Source organism: Mytilus californianus, unplaced genomic scaffold (genome assembly GCF_021869535.1).
Source record: "Mytilus californianus isolate M0D057914Y unplaced genomic scaffold, xbMytCali1.0.p SCAF_8, whole genome shotgun sequence".
In the NCBI taxonomy this organism is placed as follows: domain Eukaryota; kingdom Metazoa; phylum Mollusca; class Bivalvia; order Mytilida; family Mytilidae; genus Mytilus; species Mytilus californianus.
In genome coordinates, this window is record NW_026262734.1 from 76,394,646 (window position 1) to 76,413,352 (window position 18,707).

Genomic DNA, 18,707 nt, shown 5'->3' on the forward strand with positions numbered 1-18,707 from the left:
TGGTCCTTGGTCCATCTTAACAAGACGCACACGTGGAGGTTCAGCAAACACAAAGCGATGGGCGATTATGTTTTCCTGTCTAGTCACTCGAGCAATACACATAGAAGTGGTTGAGGAGATGACTTCATCATCCTTTATCAATGCATTGCGCAGGTTTACAGCTCTTCGAGGACCAGTCAAGGAATTCAGATCAGATCAAGGCACAAATTTCATTGGAGCTATAAATGAACTAGACATTACAAGTTTCAATGTTGAAGACCAACCAATTAAAGACTATCTCCAAAACAATGGAACCATATGGAAATTTAACCCACCACACGCCTCCAATATGAGCGGTGCTTGGGAGCGTATGATAGGACTAGCTCGAAAGATCTTGAATTCAATGTTTTGCGATATAAAAGGTAAACAACTTACACATGAAATTCTATGCACTTTAATGGCGGAAGTATTTGTATTGTGAACAACAGACCTATAACTGTAGTATCTAGTGATCCAGAGTCACCTCATGTGTTATCGCCAAATGTCCTTCTCACTCACAAAACAGACAATGATACGGAATATATCCCGGATTTATCACTTAAAGACACTTATAAAGCTCAATGGAAACAAGTACACGTATTAGCCAATCAGTTTTGGAAAAGGTGGAAAACTGAATACTTACACAATCTTCAACTCAGGAAAAAGTGGGAAATTGAAAGCCGCAATCTATGTAAGGATGATATTGTGCTCATGATTGATGATACTCTGCATAGGAGTCAGTGGTTTACAGGAACTATAGTCGAAGTTTATCCGAGTTCAGATGGTTTGGTTCGTAAAGCATTAGTGCGTGTCATCAAGAATGGTGAACCAGCAACTTACATTCGTCCGATTTCTATACTTGTGTACTTATTTTCTGATTAGAATTGGTTTGTGAATGAATGAACAATTATAAGGACGTTGATATCATTTATTATCAGACAATTGTAGAAATTCTTGTTCGAATTTATTTGTTTCTTTTTAAATGTAGTGATTTTGTTATGTCAAAATCAGGCGGGGAATGGAGTGTTTCACTTTTTTGGTATTGAGTTATCCTTTTTTGTACAGGTTTAGAGTAAACGCATTTCGGGAGAAGAGTCAATAACCTCTTTTTGGGCAGCAATAAACTCAGTAAATAGATATGAAAATTTAATTCTTAAATTTGAGAAATAAATTAATGGAACACAACTGCATCTTTTCTACAAAAAAAAATAGCATATTTGATCCTAGTGTTACAGTTCACATTTTAAAAAAATCCATCTATATATCTGCAAATAACAATTGCACAATTTCTGACACCTCAAGTTGTATTGTCTAACTTCATGTTACTTCTTTTGTTCATTACTTCACATCTCTCATTACATCTTGGTAGTTTTAAACCTTCAATTCACTAGTTTAAACTTGTTCCTGAAAGAAAAGCACATATATTATTGTATAAGTAAATGTTGCAGTGTAAAAAAAAATAATGCATACATTAATGTGGCATGGAAGAAAATACCAATTCCAGTTTTTATACATTTTGTACATCTCTTATTGTTATATTTTATAGTATTTGAAGTAATTGGATACTACATGTACACATGTAGCATACCCTATGGATGTCTGTTGAAGATTTTTGTCACGAGTTGCTGTCTCATTGACATATACCCACATCTCTTTTTATTCATATGAAAAATTTTGTATTACATGTAGTAAGTGTAACTGAACCTCAAAATTTTCAAAACATGATTACATGTAACATACATGTTTTTCTATTTATAAATATAATAAATCTATTATGAAATTTTTACTTTATATATATACATGATTTATAAATAAGTCTAAATTGAAAACAACGTTCAAACCTATGATTGCTTAATATATATATATATATCAATGAAATGAAATTTTGATTACCACCACTATTGACTAATTTCAACACCCCCAAACAGTAAAATTTTATTACAATTATAATCTGTATTATAAAACCTTAAATTTTACAGGAAAAATACTCCCACTACTGGGAAAAATCTGTTAAGAATTTAATAGTTTTTTATGTAAAGCCTTCATTATAACATTTTTTCAACAAATATAGAATTTACAGCTGAATGATTTCAATAATTCCCCCGACTGTATATATATTATAGACTTTATAGTAACAATGTTGCATTTTTTTATGATTAAACTAATCATGTGAATGAACCATTGGCTGTAGTCCAAATATAAAATTTAATAAAATAATCCCATTAACTAAGATACAAATATTAATGTACATAAATTTTGAAAATTACTATCAAAAGTGTAAACACATATATATATTAATACCCCATTTAGTTTTATTCAAAATTACCTCAGGAAATAGTTTCTTGTGTTTCCTTTCATTATCAGGTATAGATCTAGCTGGAATGTCAGACCTTTTTAATAGGACAATCCCTCATACAAAGGAGAACCAGTCCTACTGTTCTAGTGGGGAACCTTGGACCTCTCACGTCAAATACTGGTAGACCACTTCTGAAAGACAATTCAACAATAAACATTGATTTCAAAAATTGAGATAACACTTATTCAAAGTGAGGTCACTAAATAGTTCTTTAATCCAAACAAAGTTTAGATCTAAAGGAAGTTAAATACATGGAATATTAACAGTCACAATTTTTAGACCTGCTAACTTTCAAATTCATGGGGGATTTCCCCATGAGATTTTACCAGAATTTTGATAATCTATTATATAAACCATGATAAACAGACATTCAAATGAGTTAAAAGGATATTTAAGCACAAACATACTCATTCAAACAGTATTTTACTAGTAGATTAAAAAAATTATGACAATATACAGTGTAAGAGGAGCATTGGCCAATTAGGTCATAGATCTTTCACTTAAAATCCACTAGGGAGATTTTGAAAAGTTGGCAGGTATGAATTTTACTGAAACATACACGTACAAGTCTGTAAATTTATGCTTATTTCCACAATGTCCCTTCAGAAAAATTATTTAATATTCTGCACTTTGACCTGATTACTGTGATATCCAGTGGCAAGTGTTTCATTAATATTCAGTAAACAAATTTCAAATAAATCTGGTTAGACCTTATGGGTTTTTCTCATTGTTGAAGGCTGTCATCTACATCTACATCTGCTGTGCAGTGATCTATAGTTGTTAATTTCTGTGTCATTTGGTTTCTTGTGGAGATTTGTCTCATTGGCAATCATACCACATCTTCTGTTGTTTTACAAAAATAAAAAGGCCAGAAATTTAACTGGCACAGGGAAATGTTTACATGTTCGATAGGGGTTCAGATTTTGCCTTACAAAATTCTGTGCCTTAAGCCACTAGTCTGGTAAAAATTGATAAAAATTTAGTTAAATTATTTTTAGGGTCTTGTGAAGGAAAAATGTTGAAATTTCTGGCACAGACTGCAATGGGCACACAGACATGACAGACAGCCTGAAAATCCTAAATACAATCGTTCAATGGGTATTTTAACTTGCAGCAATACTTTTTTCCAAACACATGGCATTTATCGTCCCAACTTCCACTTTATGTAGATGTGCATGCCTCTTTCTAAATGACACTTATCCCCCCCCCCCCCCCCCCCCGCCTTTTTTTTTTGGGGGGGGGGGTTCCAACCGTAACATAAAGAAACTGGCACCATTAAACACCAAGGTCTTCTCGTTTAGGACATGTTTTGAGGATCACTGTCTCTCAAAATGCTATTTTGTACGACTTTTTGAGCCCCCCTGGCAAAGGAGTTTCTGTTCCCCTTGAGTTTCACATCATAAAAACACAACTTGTACAACTCTATCTTCGGGGAAAATAGAGTAAATTACTTTTATTTTAGTTCAATACCGACAACAAAGGAGCAGCATGTTTATTGTTCACTTAAACAGCTTTACATAAAAGATATAATCTGCACTAGATAAATATCTCAGCATTGTTTCCTTGTCCTTGTCACTCGATGGTCTTCTAACGTGAACGTTTTGTTTACATACGTCTGTGACGTCATTTTGACGGGATATAACTCGTGTACAAATGAAGAACAAAAGGTTATTCTCCGGTGAATAATAGGGTTATTCACCGCTTGGTGTTATTTTTTAGGGTTCAATGATTCGTCCTTCCTTGCATTTAAATGAAAATTATTGGCATGATCGATACGGGTTATGTTCTTCTCGTATATTTTATGATGGTATGATACTAAACCCTTAACGAAAGGGATTGTGCTTGATTTTCATATGATGAAGACAGGACAAGACATAATCTTTCAATCAGTTTAATTGAGGTTGGAACTGGCATGTCAGTAACTGCTAGTAGTCCTTTGTTAATTTATGTTGATCACCCTTACTGAAAAAATCAGCCTCCTGCAAACATTTGCTGCAAGTCTGCTGCGAACTTGCTGCAGACTTGCAGCGAACACAGAGTCCGTATTTGCGGCGTGTTTGCTGCAAATACGCTGCAGGTCTGCTGCAAACAATTTACCATGCAAATGAGTGTTTGCTGCAGACCTGCTGCAAACATTTATATGCAAATGAGTGTTTGCTGCAGACCTGCTGCAAACATATTTATGCAAATTAATCTTTCTCCTGCATGTTTGCTGCAGACCTGCGGCAAATTTTTTTATTCAAATCAATCTTTCTCCTGCGTATTTGCTGCAAACTTGCAGGAACTACATATTTTATACAATTAACCAATGTCATGTTGTGTACACATCATTTTATCTATATTACACAGCAAATTTTGAAAAAGTTATGAACATCCATACATACAATAATTCAATTACTTTATTATTTGAAAAATTATCATAGCATAAGTTTATACCTTTTAATAAGTTAAATTACTTCCAAGTACGTTCTCAAATGAATTACATGCATGAATCTAAAATTCAAAAAAAGGTTTATTTGAAATTTATTTTGTGCATATATATATAGCTTGTTAAATTAAAATTGTCACAAAATTCAACTAGACTTACAACAAAATATTTAGTAAGTTATAATCTCTAAGCATATGAGGGAGTACTGTATATTGCATGGTTACATAATTGAAAATGTATTTTTAACCTTCATACAGATATCTGTGGAGGGAATGAATTTCACAAGTTTACATTTTAAGATGAATTTGTACTTACAAATAATGTCTTTAAAAACTAATCTGTTAATTTCCAAACTATAATGCCTCCCTGAACACTAATATATATCATGACACAAACATCACCAACATTTTCAAATTTCAAATCTTATCTTGCAGGAAGTTACCAATAGGCATGCTCAGTCGTTTTATGTAGTTTCTTGCAATGCTCTTGCAAACATATAAAATTGTCAAAGATTTCTGCAATCTAGCTGCGAACATCCCTTATATTCTAGTTTTTCCTGCAATCTTACTGCAAACATATTTGTTTCTGCAAACTTGCCGCAAGCTTGCAGCAAAAAGCTGCAATGTTTGCAGGATGTTTGCAGCTAGCTGCAAATATCTGCAAACATTATTCAAAGGGTTTCTGCAAGCTTTTTGTTTGCAGCAGACCTGCAGCAAGTTTGCAGCAGATCTGCTGCAAACATTTCAGTTCTGTAAGGGCATTGTCATTTTGCTAAGTTTCTTCTGTTACCTATTCTAACATCGGACACTCGGACTTCTTTTAAACTGAGTTTTACTGTGTGTTTTGCTTAAGCATGTTAACAAATAATTCCTTCATGTCATGCTCTATGCTCATTTTAACATGGGTAGACATTATATTTGTCGATATTTTACACTGAGCGTTAGCGAGGTGTAAAATATGGTCAAATATAATGCCTACCCATGTTAAAATTAGCATGGAGCATGACACGAAGTTATTATCTCGATTCTAATAGGACAAAATCGGTATTATTGTTGGTCGAAGCGTGCAAAAATACCTTACCAATGTTTGGCTGTTCCCGTTTCCTCCCTATGATGTATATTACATTTTCGTATTTGATAAGTTTAAAAACTGATTGTAGGATAAATATATGTTGCTCTTAAAATATTATATAATAAATTTTATGCAAGTAGCTAAAATGTATATATTTTATTAGGATACAAATGTAAATCACAAGAATGTAAACACTAAGTTTTTGCGCATGTGTCAAATATATGTTGTGCTAATTAGAACACAGCTTTGTTTACAAAGCGAAATAACTTTAAGGACGACGTCATATTAGAATATGTGATTGTTTATTCTACATTGGCTAGAGGTATTGGGGGAGAGTTGAGATGATCTCACAAAGCATGTTTAACCATGCCGCAGTTTTGCGCCTGTCCCAAGTCAGGAACCTCTGGCCTTTGATAGTCTTGCATGTTTTTTTTTTATTTTGGTTCATTTATATGTTTCGGAGTTTATATTTAGAATGACGTCCATTTTCTCTGAACTAGTGCACATTTTTGTTAAGGGACCAGCTAAAGCCCGCCTCCGGATGCGGGATTTTCTCGCTGTGTTGAAGACCCATTGGTGACCTTGGGCTGTTTTCTGCTCTTTGGTCGGGTTGTTGTCTCTTGACACATTCCCCGTTTCCTTTCTCAATTTTATATAAAATTTCATTATAATTTCAAGATGGTCTCTAGAATCATCGAACACAATAAGGCTATGAATAAAAACAGTAAGTGTTCGATTATGCTAGAGATTATCTTGAAATTATAATAAAATTTTATTTGTCGATGTATATATTTGACAAAGAAATACCTATATAAACTGGATAACATTAATGAATTACAGACAAAGAAATCTACAAATACTCTCATAAATTCCTCAACAAGTTCATTGCAAAAGAGAGGGGAAAGATACCAAAGGGATATCCAAACTCAAAAGTCGAAAATAAACTGACAACGCCATGACAAAAAAATTGCTTCGCCGAGCGCAGCTGGATACGACCGCAGAGGTCCAACCCTGAACAGTTGGGGCAAAAATGGACACAATATTTGCGCTTGATGTCTTTATATGTACTAATATAGGGAAAGACAGTGTGAACTGATATATATGAAGTGGAATTTATCTTGGGTTTAAATCACCTTTCCTCCGCCGAATGTGTGTACACTTAGTAATCTTACTGTATATAGCTATAGTACAGTCTGCTGGTGAAGAAAAATACGATTTAGGAACATTTGAGTAGCCAAAATCAACATTTTTTAACCATTTAACTGCATACGTTTCTTTGCTCTTAAAAGAATGGTGACATTTCAATGAAATTTCATGTTGCGTTTCTGTCATACATGGTATACAGCATTTAGCAACGTGTCGACCACACTTACATACTTCTCAGTGATATTTTTCATTAAGGCAATAACGAGCAGGTCAGATATATAGATACAATGAATAAGCGTTGACTCTTGAAAAAGAAACCATGAGCCCGGAGAGCGAATAGTTTGTTTTTCGTGAATCAACGCTTATTCATTGTATCTCTAACTTAAACTATTGTGTTGATATCTTTTCAAAATTAGAGCCTTTTCTTATTTAGAAGGTAATGTTAGTAAGTTTAAATAATCATGTTATCATGTTCAACGATGCATTAATAAATCTAAGTTCACAATTAATTGGTTAGAGAAATACAAATATAACATTACACGTCTGTCCTTAAATTATTAGGCATCTGAATATTATCCATAATTTACAAAATAAGACATATTCGAACTTATTTCAAAGTACATATAATAAGTATGGTACCGAAAATTCTATCAAGGAGCCTAGTTCTAGACACATCACGATTTACTCGCATAGGGACTTGCGAATAAACATTTGTAAAGATATGTAGTAAAACAGATGAAAGTATACTATATTCATAACAAAATAGACAAATTGAATGTAATCATTTTCTTTTCAATTATGTGAAATAGCCAATAATAATCCAAAAATAAACGGGAATACCCATTATTATTACAAAAATGTCTACAGTAACATACAAAATAAGAAAAACGGAAAAACTAAAGAATAGGGACAACAAAGAGAATACTGGGATTCGAACCTAAACCGACAAGTCTCTAACTTTAACATGACTCTTTAACTCATTTATTTTAACAATGTTAACCTCGCGGCTACCAACTTATACAATACGATTGTCAATAATGTATATATAAAGGTACAAGCCTTGTGTGTCCGTTGTCCTGATATGTATTATATGTTCAATCATATATATAAACTAGACATTTAATTTGCAACCCATTGGTAGCTGAGAGGTTTCGTCGACGTGCTGATGTCAGACACACATAACAAACTTCAAGAAGGGGTTCGATTCCCAGTGAAGGCATATACAAATTGCAAAATTTAAAGGTAAGTTTTTAAATTAATTCCATTAGTGAACAGAAATCAGTAAATTGACCAATTCAACCTTAATGAAATTAGGCACACAAAGGAAACAATTAAATATAATTTGGTGAGTCCATTTAAGCGACAGATTTAGGAAGCGTTGATTCTAGAAAAAGAATCCACGGTAACTGAATAGGCTCACGTCACGACAATGGTTTAATCTATACATATTCCAGAGAATCTTACACAAAAAAACTCACGATTAAAATTGATCGTAAGTTATACTGAAATGTGTATGACTTACGAGTATTTTTACTCTAAAGATTTTTTGTGAAAAGAGCAGTTGGGTGGAAGGGCAAAAAGGAAGGAGGATTATAAGTAGCTAGGACGATCATATCTATTTATGACCCAGGTAAATCCGCAAATGATAAAAAAAACTTCCCCAACGTTTTGCCCAAAACTATTAATTTTCAATAATATTAGAATTGAAATAGTTTGCTTCAAAATCTTTCAAGCTACTCTCATTTAGTGAAGGTCATTTTTCAATCACGGGGAGCGGGAGTTTATCTAAACATGGTATTTTGGGTACAGTAGTGCAGCTGGGAAAACATCAAAAATTTCATAAATTAAGACCCTGAGAAAAAATCACGACACTTAATATGTTTGCGATGGCAAAATCTTGACCCATTCATAGTTTTCTCAGTAATTACATATTATTCAATATAAATAAGAAGATGTGGTATGAGTGCCAATGAGACAACTCTCCATCCAAGTACAAGTTTTGATATCTTAATTCGAAAAAAAACCCGATAAAACAGCATTTAAACAAACATCTTTTGTAATTTGGAGGATGAAAATTACTGACCCATTGATATTCTGACCTCAGTGAAATTCAGTGTATGCCATTAATTTAAATTAAATATAAAAAGGGGACCCATTCCACCGGCACGTCATAGAACCCAAATCTAGATTGAGACCAACGTGCGTGTCTTCAAAATCGCAGTTCTGAAATATAGTCTCATTTATATTATTTATCTCAGGTGTGCCAACCCTTTTTTCTTTCTGCGTGTCCTCAAAATCGCAGTTCTGAAATATAGTCTCATTTATATTATTTATCTCAGGTGTGCCACCCCTTTTTCTTTCTAGGGTAATATTTTACCGTAAAAACTTTTATCATTCAAAACGACGTATGAAAACTTAATACTAAGCCAGTAAGCACCGGTCTGTACGACCCCAACCTCCCCTGAAAATATTCGCCCCTCTGCCAATTTCATTTGATTTGTTCCAACTAAAACAATGAAATTCAGATGCATGCAAACTCTGCAACACACAAACATAATGTATTATAAGACATTTGGCAGAGATTTAAGTTAAAATTATGAAATAAATATTTATTTCGTTTCATTTCGTTTCGTTTTGCTGTATTTCGTTTTGTACTGCGCTATTTCGTTTCGTTTTGTTTCGTTTCGTTTTGTTTTGTTCCGTTCCGTTTCTATTTCGTTTCGCACTTTACAGGTACCCTCATATTCTTAATATCTCTATCTAAAGTTAAAGCAAGATCTAAATCAATTTGAGGAAGAGGAACAGAAGGTCACGTTAAAATGTGACGATGCAGTTGGTAACTTTTGACCGAAAATTATCTTCTAAATATAAAATTGTTCAATGTTTGGTACCCAACCAATCGGACGCTAATGACGCAACTCTATGTAAACGTCCGAAACTCGATTTGTTACTTAAATTTGTGGATTTTTTTGTGTCAATTATTTAAGAAATAATCCATTCATGCCATGCTCTATGCTCATCTTTACATGGGTAGGCATTATATTTGTCAATATCTTTATACCGAGCGTTAGCGAGGTGTAAAATGTTGACAAATATAATGCCTATCCATGTTAAAATGAGCAAAGAGTATGGCATGATAGAATTATTTCGATTATGATAGGAAAATTTAGAGCTTTTATCTTCTGAAAGCAGTGTATATTGAGACTGCACTCCTCAATTAAGGATAATGATGATTCCTCTAATCCCCTTTAATCTTCCAGCTTTCTCTTATCTTCTTAATCCAGCTTTTGGTACGACTTTAAGCACTCTCATCTTCTTAGTCCAGCTAATGGTGCAACTTTAATCGGATTAAGATAATCCTTATCTTTTAATCTAGATTATTGATCCTCAATGTTTTGTTCCCCTTTTTAATCCTGATTAGAGTAAACAATTGCTAATTATAATCTATTTGATTTCGGATTATAGAAACGACTCTTAATTGATATCCTAGATTAGAGGAATCACTTTTAATAATTGACCAATTGTTTGCAGATAATTCAAATCCATTTGTTTTCGGACTTAATTAGCGGATCCTTTGTTTGATCAAATGGAATGAATTGTAACGGAAAGAGAGACAGACCATTTTTATTTTTACAGGAGGTACTCTACAACGCAGATTACAAGAAAGAAAGAAGAAATATTTACGAACCGCTAACTTTATTTTCTTACAAACTAGTCGAGATAAGGATAGTTTTTCTCTTTTTCTTTGTAAGTTCTTGATATTATTTTCTTTCTTTTCTCGATTAGTTTGTTTAAAAATAAAACACCTTGTTGTCTCATTATATATAGTTTCTTTAAACACAAAATAATAACACATTTCATTTGTTATACATTTATTTAAAATATTCTAGATTGTATTTGTTTTTAGTTAAAACACTTAAAATGCAACCATTTTTTTCTCTTCTTTTTTATTGTGAATATAGTGTTTATGTCTCGTTGCACATACATTTTCATTTGGGTTTCCAAATTAGTTTCTGTCTTTTTTGCCTTTTTGATCCGTTGGATGTATTCATTGTCACGATCTTCGCTGTATTCATCTGCTTCTTCTTTCTCCTCATTTTCTTCTTCTGCTTTCTTTTCTTTATAAGGGGCAGACAAGAATCGGATTTTGTTTGTTTGTTTGACATTCCTAAACAAACTATGAGGAATGTTAGTAGACTTCAGAAATTGACAGATATGATGAATACCAGTTGTTAGTTTTCTACGACCAATTGGAACTGTTGAATCACATATCAAGTCAACGATATGAGTGTTTGAAATAACTTTTCCGTCAATGCAAACTTCACCTTGTTTGTCCCACTTAATAGATGAATGTTTTTGCAAGTAAAGCAAAAGTCGCAAGGCTTTGTCTTTATATCTAGATGGTATAGTGATATTGATTAATGATTGTAAATCATCATGTAGCAATTTCTGGTCATAAGACTGATTGTGTTGGTCAATGTCTCGAGATGGAGTGTCATTCAACACCACTTCCGCTTTTGGTTGATCTTCGTTTTGTTATTGTAAGACAGCCTCGTATTTATGTTTAGGAATAAGAATCATTTCCTTCGTCATTTTAAGTGAGCAAGCACAATCTTTACTATTATAGGAATGAGATTTGAACGATACTTTAAGAGAAGTCTCTTTCGGTGTATACGTGTGGTGTCATCAGCAGTGATTTTACGAATAACTGTTTTGTACTCAAACAGTTTCTTTTTATATAGCGGAGATAGTGTAACACCTCCATGTAAAATGTTGTATATGCATTCCAGTAGGATCCCCTTGCAACTATGTCACAACCAGAAAGGACAACTGGTTCCGACACACGAAGACGCAGAGACATTTGAAAATACATGAAACTGACACCAGTGAGAACAATAAGTCTACACAATCACCATCGAAGAAAAGGAAGAGAAGTGTAGGAGCTGACAATTTTACGATGAACGGAGAACCATTACCAGGACCGAGCAACGATGCAGCAGCACGACATGACGGTGAGTTGAAACGTGTAGAACCAGACAATTTTACGATGAACGGAGAACCATTACCAGGACCGAGCAGCGAAGCAGCACGAAATGACGGCGAGGAAGCTATCAAGAACAACGATGGAGGCGCTACACGAAGCAGGCGGGAGCTAAATGACAACGTAGAAGTGGTTGAACTACAACCTTCCACACAAGATGAACGTTATGATCTTATTCATTTCATGAGAGAAAAGCAGGAAAAGATCAAGTCGCTTCTGCAGGATCGGCGAAAAGAGGGCAACATCAAATTTTTTCTCAACGTGCAAGTGAGAATGATTAAATATGCCGTGGATGGGACATACAAAGAGCAGGCACCATTCTTTCGGAGTAATATAAAAACTGCAATGGTGAGTGAGAATGAAGAAGAAGACAAATTAGAACACGCCTTAAATGAGAGTTTACAGAAAATTTTCACCAGCATGGAAAACTTTCTGAAAAACGGAAGCGGTTATCAAATGGAAGAAGTACTTCAACTACAAGTAACCATCATAAATAACAAACCTTTGAGTGCAGGTAGTTATATACATTTAACACAAACGTTGAATAAGGCGAACTGTCTGTTGAATGTGATGAATCAAGATGATTGTTGTTTCATGTGGAGTGTGTTAGCCAGTCTTCACCCGCCAAACGAGGGAGAGACGCATCCAGAACATGTACACCACTATCAAGCATACGCTGATAGGATTGATGTGACGGGGATACAATTTCCGACACCAGTATCGCAGATTGCGAAGTTTGAGCGACAGAACGCAACCATTTCAATTAATGTGTTCGGTTACGAAGAGAGGAATGATGAAATCTATCCGTTGTACATAACCAAGAAGACAAACTTTCATCATATAAATTTGTTGTACACGAGGAGAGACGAAAATCAATCACATTATGTGTTGATAACAAATTTCAACAGGCTTCTATCTAGAGTTAAAAAACACAATGGAGAGACTTTTTTCTGTTATCTTTGTCTCCAAGGATTTACAGAAAATAGACTTGTGATGAAACATCAAGAGGATTGTAAACAGGTAGATTTTCAAAAGATTTCACTTCCGAAAGGGGGGAAGGTGGTAGAATTTAAGGAATATAAGAAGACGGAAAGACACCCGTTTGTCATTTACGCTGACTTTGAATGTTTGACCAGAAAAATAGAAACCTGTGAACAGAATCCAACACCACTAGATACCAACAAATGGAGGAGTACAATTTTGGGTACCAGAGAGTTTCCATCGACGAGCGGTACGAGAAACCACCCGTCATCTATCGCGGACCTGACGTGATTGAAACTTTCATTGATGCCTTATTAGAAGAGGAAAGAGAGATTATGGGTTTCCTATCACACAATGAACCAATGATAGTCAATAAATTCGTGCAAATGGAGTACAATCTCGAAACCATGTGCTACGCATGTTGAAATCTATTCAGCACTAAAAACAGGAAGGTTATACACTATTCTCATTTATCGGGGGAAGTGATTGGAATAGCGTGCAATGATTGTAATTTGAAAATGAAAGTACCAAATTTCATTCCGGTAGTCATACACAACCTAAAAGGTTTTGATGCCAATCTAATAATGACAAAGATTAGTAAGTACAAAGACAGAATTATAAACGTCATTCCTTTCAACAAGGAAAAGTATCTGTCGTTTACATTGGTACACCTACGATTTATAGACTCGCTTCAGTTTTTGAACGAATCGTTAGCATCGTTGACGAAAAATCTGGCACAAGAAGGAGAGAAACATTTCATTTACTTAAGAAAAGGTTTCCCAAACCTAGATCATTTTTCCATGTTGTTGCGGAAGGGTGTTCCTATATGACTACGTCGACGAGGAGAGTAAATTGGAGGAGAGGAGCTTACCTAGCAAAGAGAATTTTTACAGTCGATTGTTAGGGGAACACATCAGCGATGAGGACTTTCACTTTGCCAATAAAGTATGGGAGAAGATGAATGTAAAGACGATAGGTGAATATTCCGATATATACCTTCGAATGGACGTTGCGCTCCTCTCTGACATTTTCGAAGGATTTAGAGACATCTCTCTTCGCGACTACCAACTTGATCCGTGTTATTATTTCACGACCCCCGGATTAAGTTGGTCCGCCATGCTTAAGAAAATTGGCGTTGTTTTTGGGCCTCATTACAGACATCGATATGCTGTTGTTCATAGAGAAGGGGTTGCGAGGGGGAGTGTCCAGCATATTCCATCGATATGCTAAAGCCAACATCCCTACCTCATCGATGATTATGATCCGAGTAAAGAAACATCGTACCTGGGATATTTCGATGCCAATAACCTTTATGGATGGGCAATGAGTCAACACCTTCCCTATGGATTTTTCAGCTCAAGAACAACATTGGATCTTTGACACCTTATTCCAAAGAGGGTTACATATTTGAAGTTGATTTAGAGTACCCCCTGCCTTACACGATGAACACTCTGATTTCCCTTTGGCCCCCGAACGACAGACCATTCGCACTGAGGACCTTTCACCCTACTCTCGTAAGATGCTTGAGGAATTATTGGGAAAGAAGACGTTGGGGTCGTGTGAAAAGTTGGTGCCGAATTTACACGACAAGGAAACATATGTCATTCACTACCGCAACCTACAATTGTTTGGAATTGAGAATGCGACACAAACGAGTTCGAGAAAATGTACTACAAGTTATTAAACAACAGCATATTTGGTAGGTCGTTAATGAACATCCGAAAACACGTCAACGTCAAGCTCTGTCACACAGAAAAAAAGTTCCTGAAATATGCGGCGAGACCATCTTTCAAGTCGTGCACAGTTGTTAACGAGGATCTAGTAGCAGTTGAAAACCTGCGCACACATATTTTAATGAACCAACCAATATACGTAGGTTTCAGCATTCTTGACCTGTCCAAGCACTTGATGTATGACTTTCATTACAAACATATGAAGACGTTATATGGTGAAATAATACGACTCTGGTTCACCGACACAGATAGTTTCCTGTACCACATTCAAACCGAAGACATGTATGACGATATGATTGAATATCAAGACATGTTTGACACCAACGAGTATGATGAAGCCCACATGTTACACAGCAATCATAACAGAAAAGTATTGGGGAAATTTAAAGACGAAACGGAAGGTGTACCTATAAGTGAATTCGTAGGTTTACGAGCTAAAATGTACTCGTATGCATTCGAAGGGGGAAAGAAACATACGGCAAAAGGTATCACGAAATCTGCCTCTCGTTCACTAAAACATGACATGTATAAGCAGTGTTTGTTAGAGAAAAGCGTATATCGCACGCGCATGAATACAATACGAAGTGATAACCACAAAATATTTGCACAAACCATGATTAAGAAAAGTCTAGTTCATTTCGATGACAAACGATGGATCCTGGATGATGGAATTACCACACGAGCCTATGGACACAAAGACAACACTAATCTTTAATCATTTTCATGGTAAATACGTTAGTTTATTTTAATTTGTTTATGTTTGTTATCTTGTAAATACGGTAATTTATGTTTTTTTTTCTCCGTATGCGTAGTGTTTTGTTTTGTGTGATTGTTTATTTGTATTTATATATATATATATATATATATATTCACTTTTTGGTCTTTTGGAAAATGTTGTTTGTGCTGTATTTAGAACCCTCTACCAAGAAATTTGTTTTACATGCACACGTATAAAAATTGCGGTTTTTATCCAACGCAATCATAGGTTTGAACGTTGTTTTCAATTTATACTTGTTTTTATTATTTTGTTTGGGCTTGTATTATATTTTCCTTCGGGTTTATATGATCCGTTCATCCTATTTCGACTCTTTAAACTTTAAGAGTCTGTCCTAAATTGAGGTAAATTATATGGCCTTCCAAATACCGTTTCGATCCCTAACATCATTAAAGAGACATTAATTGTCGAAATCTGGATATGGTGTACAAAAAAAAGAAAAATATTTTGCACTTTATTTTTGCGATATACCATCTTTTCGCAAGTTTATTGTTTTCTGTTTGGTATTAAAATTAATAATTAAGACCCATGTAACATCTGGTGATCAATTTATTTGGCAATCGCCAATGGCAGTCTGCAGGGTTTAAGAACATTAGTTGTTCGACCTGTTAGTCAAATGCGTTTTGTTCAAATATACTTTTCACTTTTTGGTCTTTTGCGGTTTTTATCCAACGCAATCATAGGTTTGAGCAGGCTTTAGCAGTGACAGATAGTTGCCATCTGAAAAGTGAGGTTGTAAATCAATACAAAATAAAGCATATCCATTGTTGAAGTCCGATCTTGTTATTTAATTCCCCGCATCTCCACCCCACTTTCCACAGTTTTTCAAACATTTTAACGTATGCTGCAACATTTGTTGCACCCCTGTCTTCGTTAAATTGTAGTTTCAGAGGAATTCCATCTACAGGAACTCCATCACAGTACAGAGTTATTTGTTGTAAGTCAAAATGTTGAAAATTCCGAGGATTGAGTTGATAATCACCGTTCACAGCGTTTGTCGAAGTTAGACCCATAATGATTCGTTTTGGTTTCACGTCTTGGAAAACGTTCTCCAACACTGCATTCGTACTACCCATCATAAGAGTGATTTGTTTCATTACTGTTTTGGTATAGGGATATTTAGCATTCGTTGATTTCAATGCTTCCGAATGAGCAAAAATGATTGCTGGATTGACCTTAATTTTACACACTTTAACGACAATATCTTAGTCAGCATCGTCTTCGGTCGACATCAGACAGAAATTCGGTCTACTTCTGAAAAGTTTCAATTTTACGTCAACCATATTCAATAAGTAACGATCCATTTCAAAGAGATCGTGAAACAACATTCCCTCCATATCAAGGCTCTTAGAATTACCTATCAGTTTTTTCCTTTCGTAAGCCCAGTGTTTGTGTCAAAAGAGTCCATGTGTTTACTTCTGTCCTTATAAAACTACGCACTCGTTAGTTGTGATGATTTTGCATCGTGTCCATAATCGAGTAACGTTTTCATCATGCATTTGTACGAGTAGTTGGTATTACTGGATGATACCAGTGAACCTTGTAGGTAACAGTCGACCTGAGAAAAAAGTGCATAGAAAAATCCATTTACTGGTGCCACCTTTGAATCTATAGCGATATTGTCTCCATTGCTATGTTTTACGAGCAGCTTAACGTATAGTTTCGATCGTCTAAGGTCGATGTATTCTAGTCCGTTCTGCGCACACAAATTATATTCTATGGGGTTGTAGGCTGTCACTTGCGATGTGGGTCGACATTCTTCATACGAGATTGACTCAACTCCTAACTGGTATAGAGGTATCTCGAAAACTTCTAATTGTGAAGGAATAGCTTCGGTGAAGTTGTTCTGCGATGTTAGTAAAGCCATTTTTAATTGGAAAAAAACGTCTCGTTTCGGTTCTCTTTTCTTTTTGCGGGCACTAGTTCCACTGCTGGTTGGCTTATGACTGGTCTTTCGTTTGCGTTTTGTTTTTCTTTTATATGTAAACCCTCATCTTCTAAAGACTCTTTAGCCATTTCAACTATTTGCTCACTTGGACTAACTAGACGAAGATTGCACTTTTCATTAGATTTCGACGACGTTGACGGCGATCTTTGATTTTGAATGGGTATCATAAAAGACCCATTACGTCCTGTATTTTTCATGTGCGTTATATAAGTTTTATTATTCCCCTGCACAACATTTTGATAATATTTCGACCACTTCTCCATGCTTGGAATGTACATTTTGTCTGTATTCATCGTTAACGCTTCCCCGTTCTTTTTCTAATATGTAGTGTACAGGACAGACGTTGAGTTAAAAATGACGCTTGTTCTCCACTTTCGTCGAAAATATGTATTTCTATGTCGCGGATTTCTGTTTTTTTCACAGGGACGAAAATAGGGTTAGAAAAAAAACGTAATTCCAGGTGTTGTTTGGTGTAGGAAACACACGTCGTAAAAGTGAAAACTGATTGTGAAACAGGCTTACACCCATACACACGTCACAAAAAAATGTATAGTTCGTATTTTTTTTTTTAACAGTTGAAATTTTCTCCTCGGAATAAAAATCCAAAACAGCTATTTCCCATTTCCCCTCTAAATACAAAGTGTCACTTAGGTGAACCTTGAAATTTGAAGGTGTATTTTCGGGATAATACTTATTTGATTGGTCGTTGATTAAGAAAAGAATTTGCTCCTCATCAATATCATTGTTTGTCATGATAGTGTTTGAATGTCTTCCTCGGGAATGTATTGATTATATTTATCAGGCCAACCTTGAAATTTACATAAAAACTCTGTCTTCCCTCGCCTTTTTCGCTTTTTAAGAACTTTTTGTACAACCCAGAGTGATGAATCTGATTTATCAACAGCTTGAAGTTCAGAAGAATAATATTCACCTAAAATCACTTCATTGTTATAAAAGGAGCCCAATTTATAAAGGTTGATGTTCTGCTTTTTAAATCTCCATACAACTTTAAATATCTCATCCGTCCATTTTTGACTATAATTTCTGTGAAAAATGTGTCGCGTATAAGCAATTCTAACAAGAGAACCGATTTTAAATTTGTAACTCTTTCGCCGTTGCATTCTTATTTTTCTCATCGAATCTGCTTCGGTTTTAAGTTGTTTCGTGTTTTTGGTATTTGGTCGACTCATCTTATCAGGTGATTGTTTTT

General features: G+C 34.9%; 1 long non-coding RNA gene across 1 annotated transcript; it reads right to left on the minus strand.

The window, feature by feature from the left end:
• Positions 1-1,151: 1,151 nt before the first annotated feature.
• Positions 1,152-2,539, minus strand: LOC127712639 (uncharacterized). Its single transcript, XR_007987219.1, has 2 exons — positions 2,345-2,539; positions 1,152-1,422 (listed from the first exon to the last, which is right to left on the minus strand). It is a non-coding gene; the product is annotated as an uncharacterized LOC127712639 (long non-coding RNA).
• Positions 2,540-18,707: the final 16,168 nt, after the last annotated feature.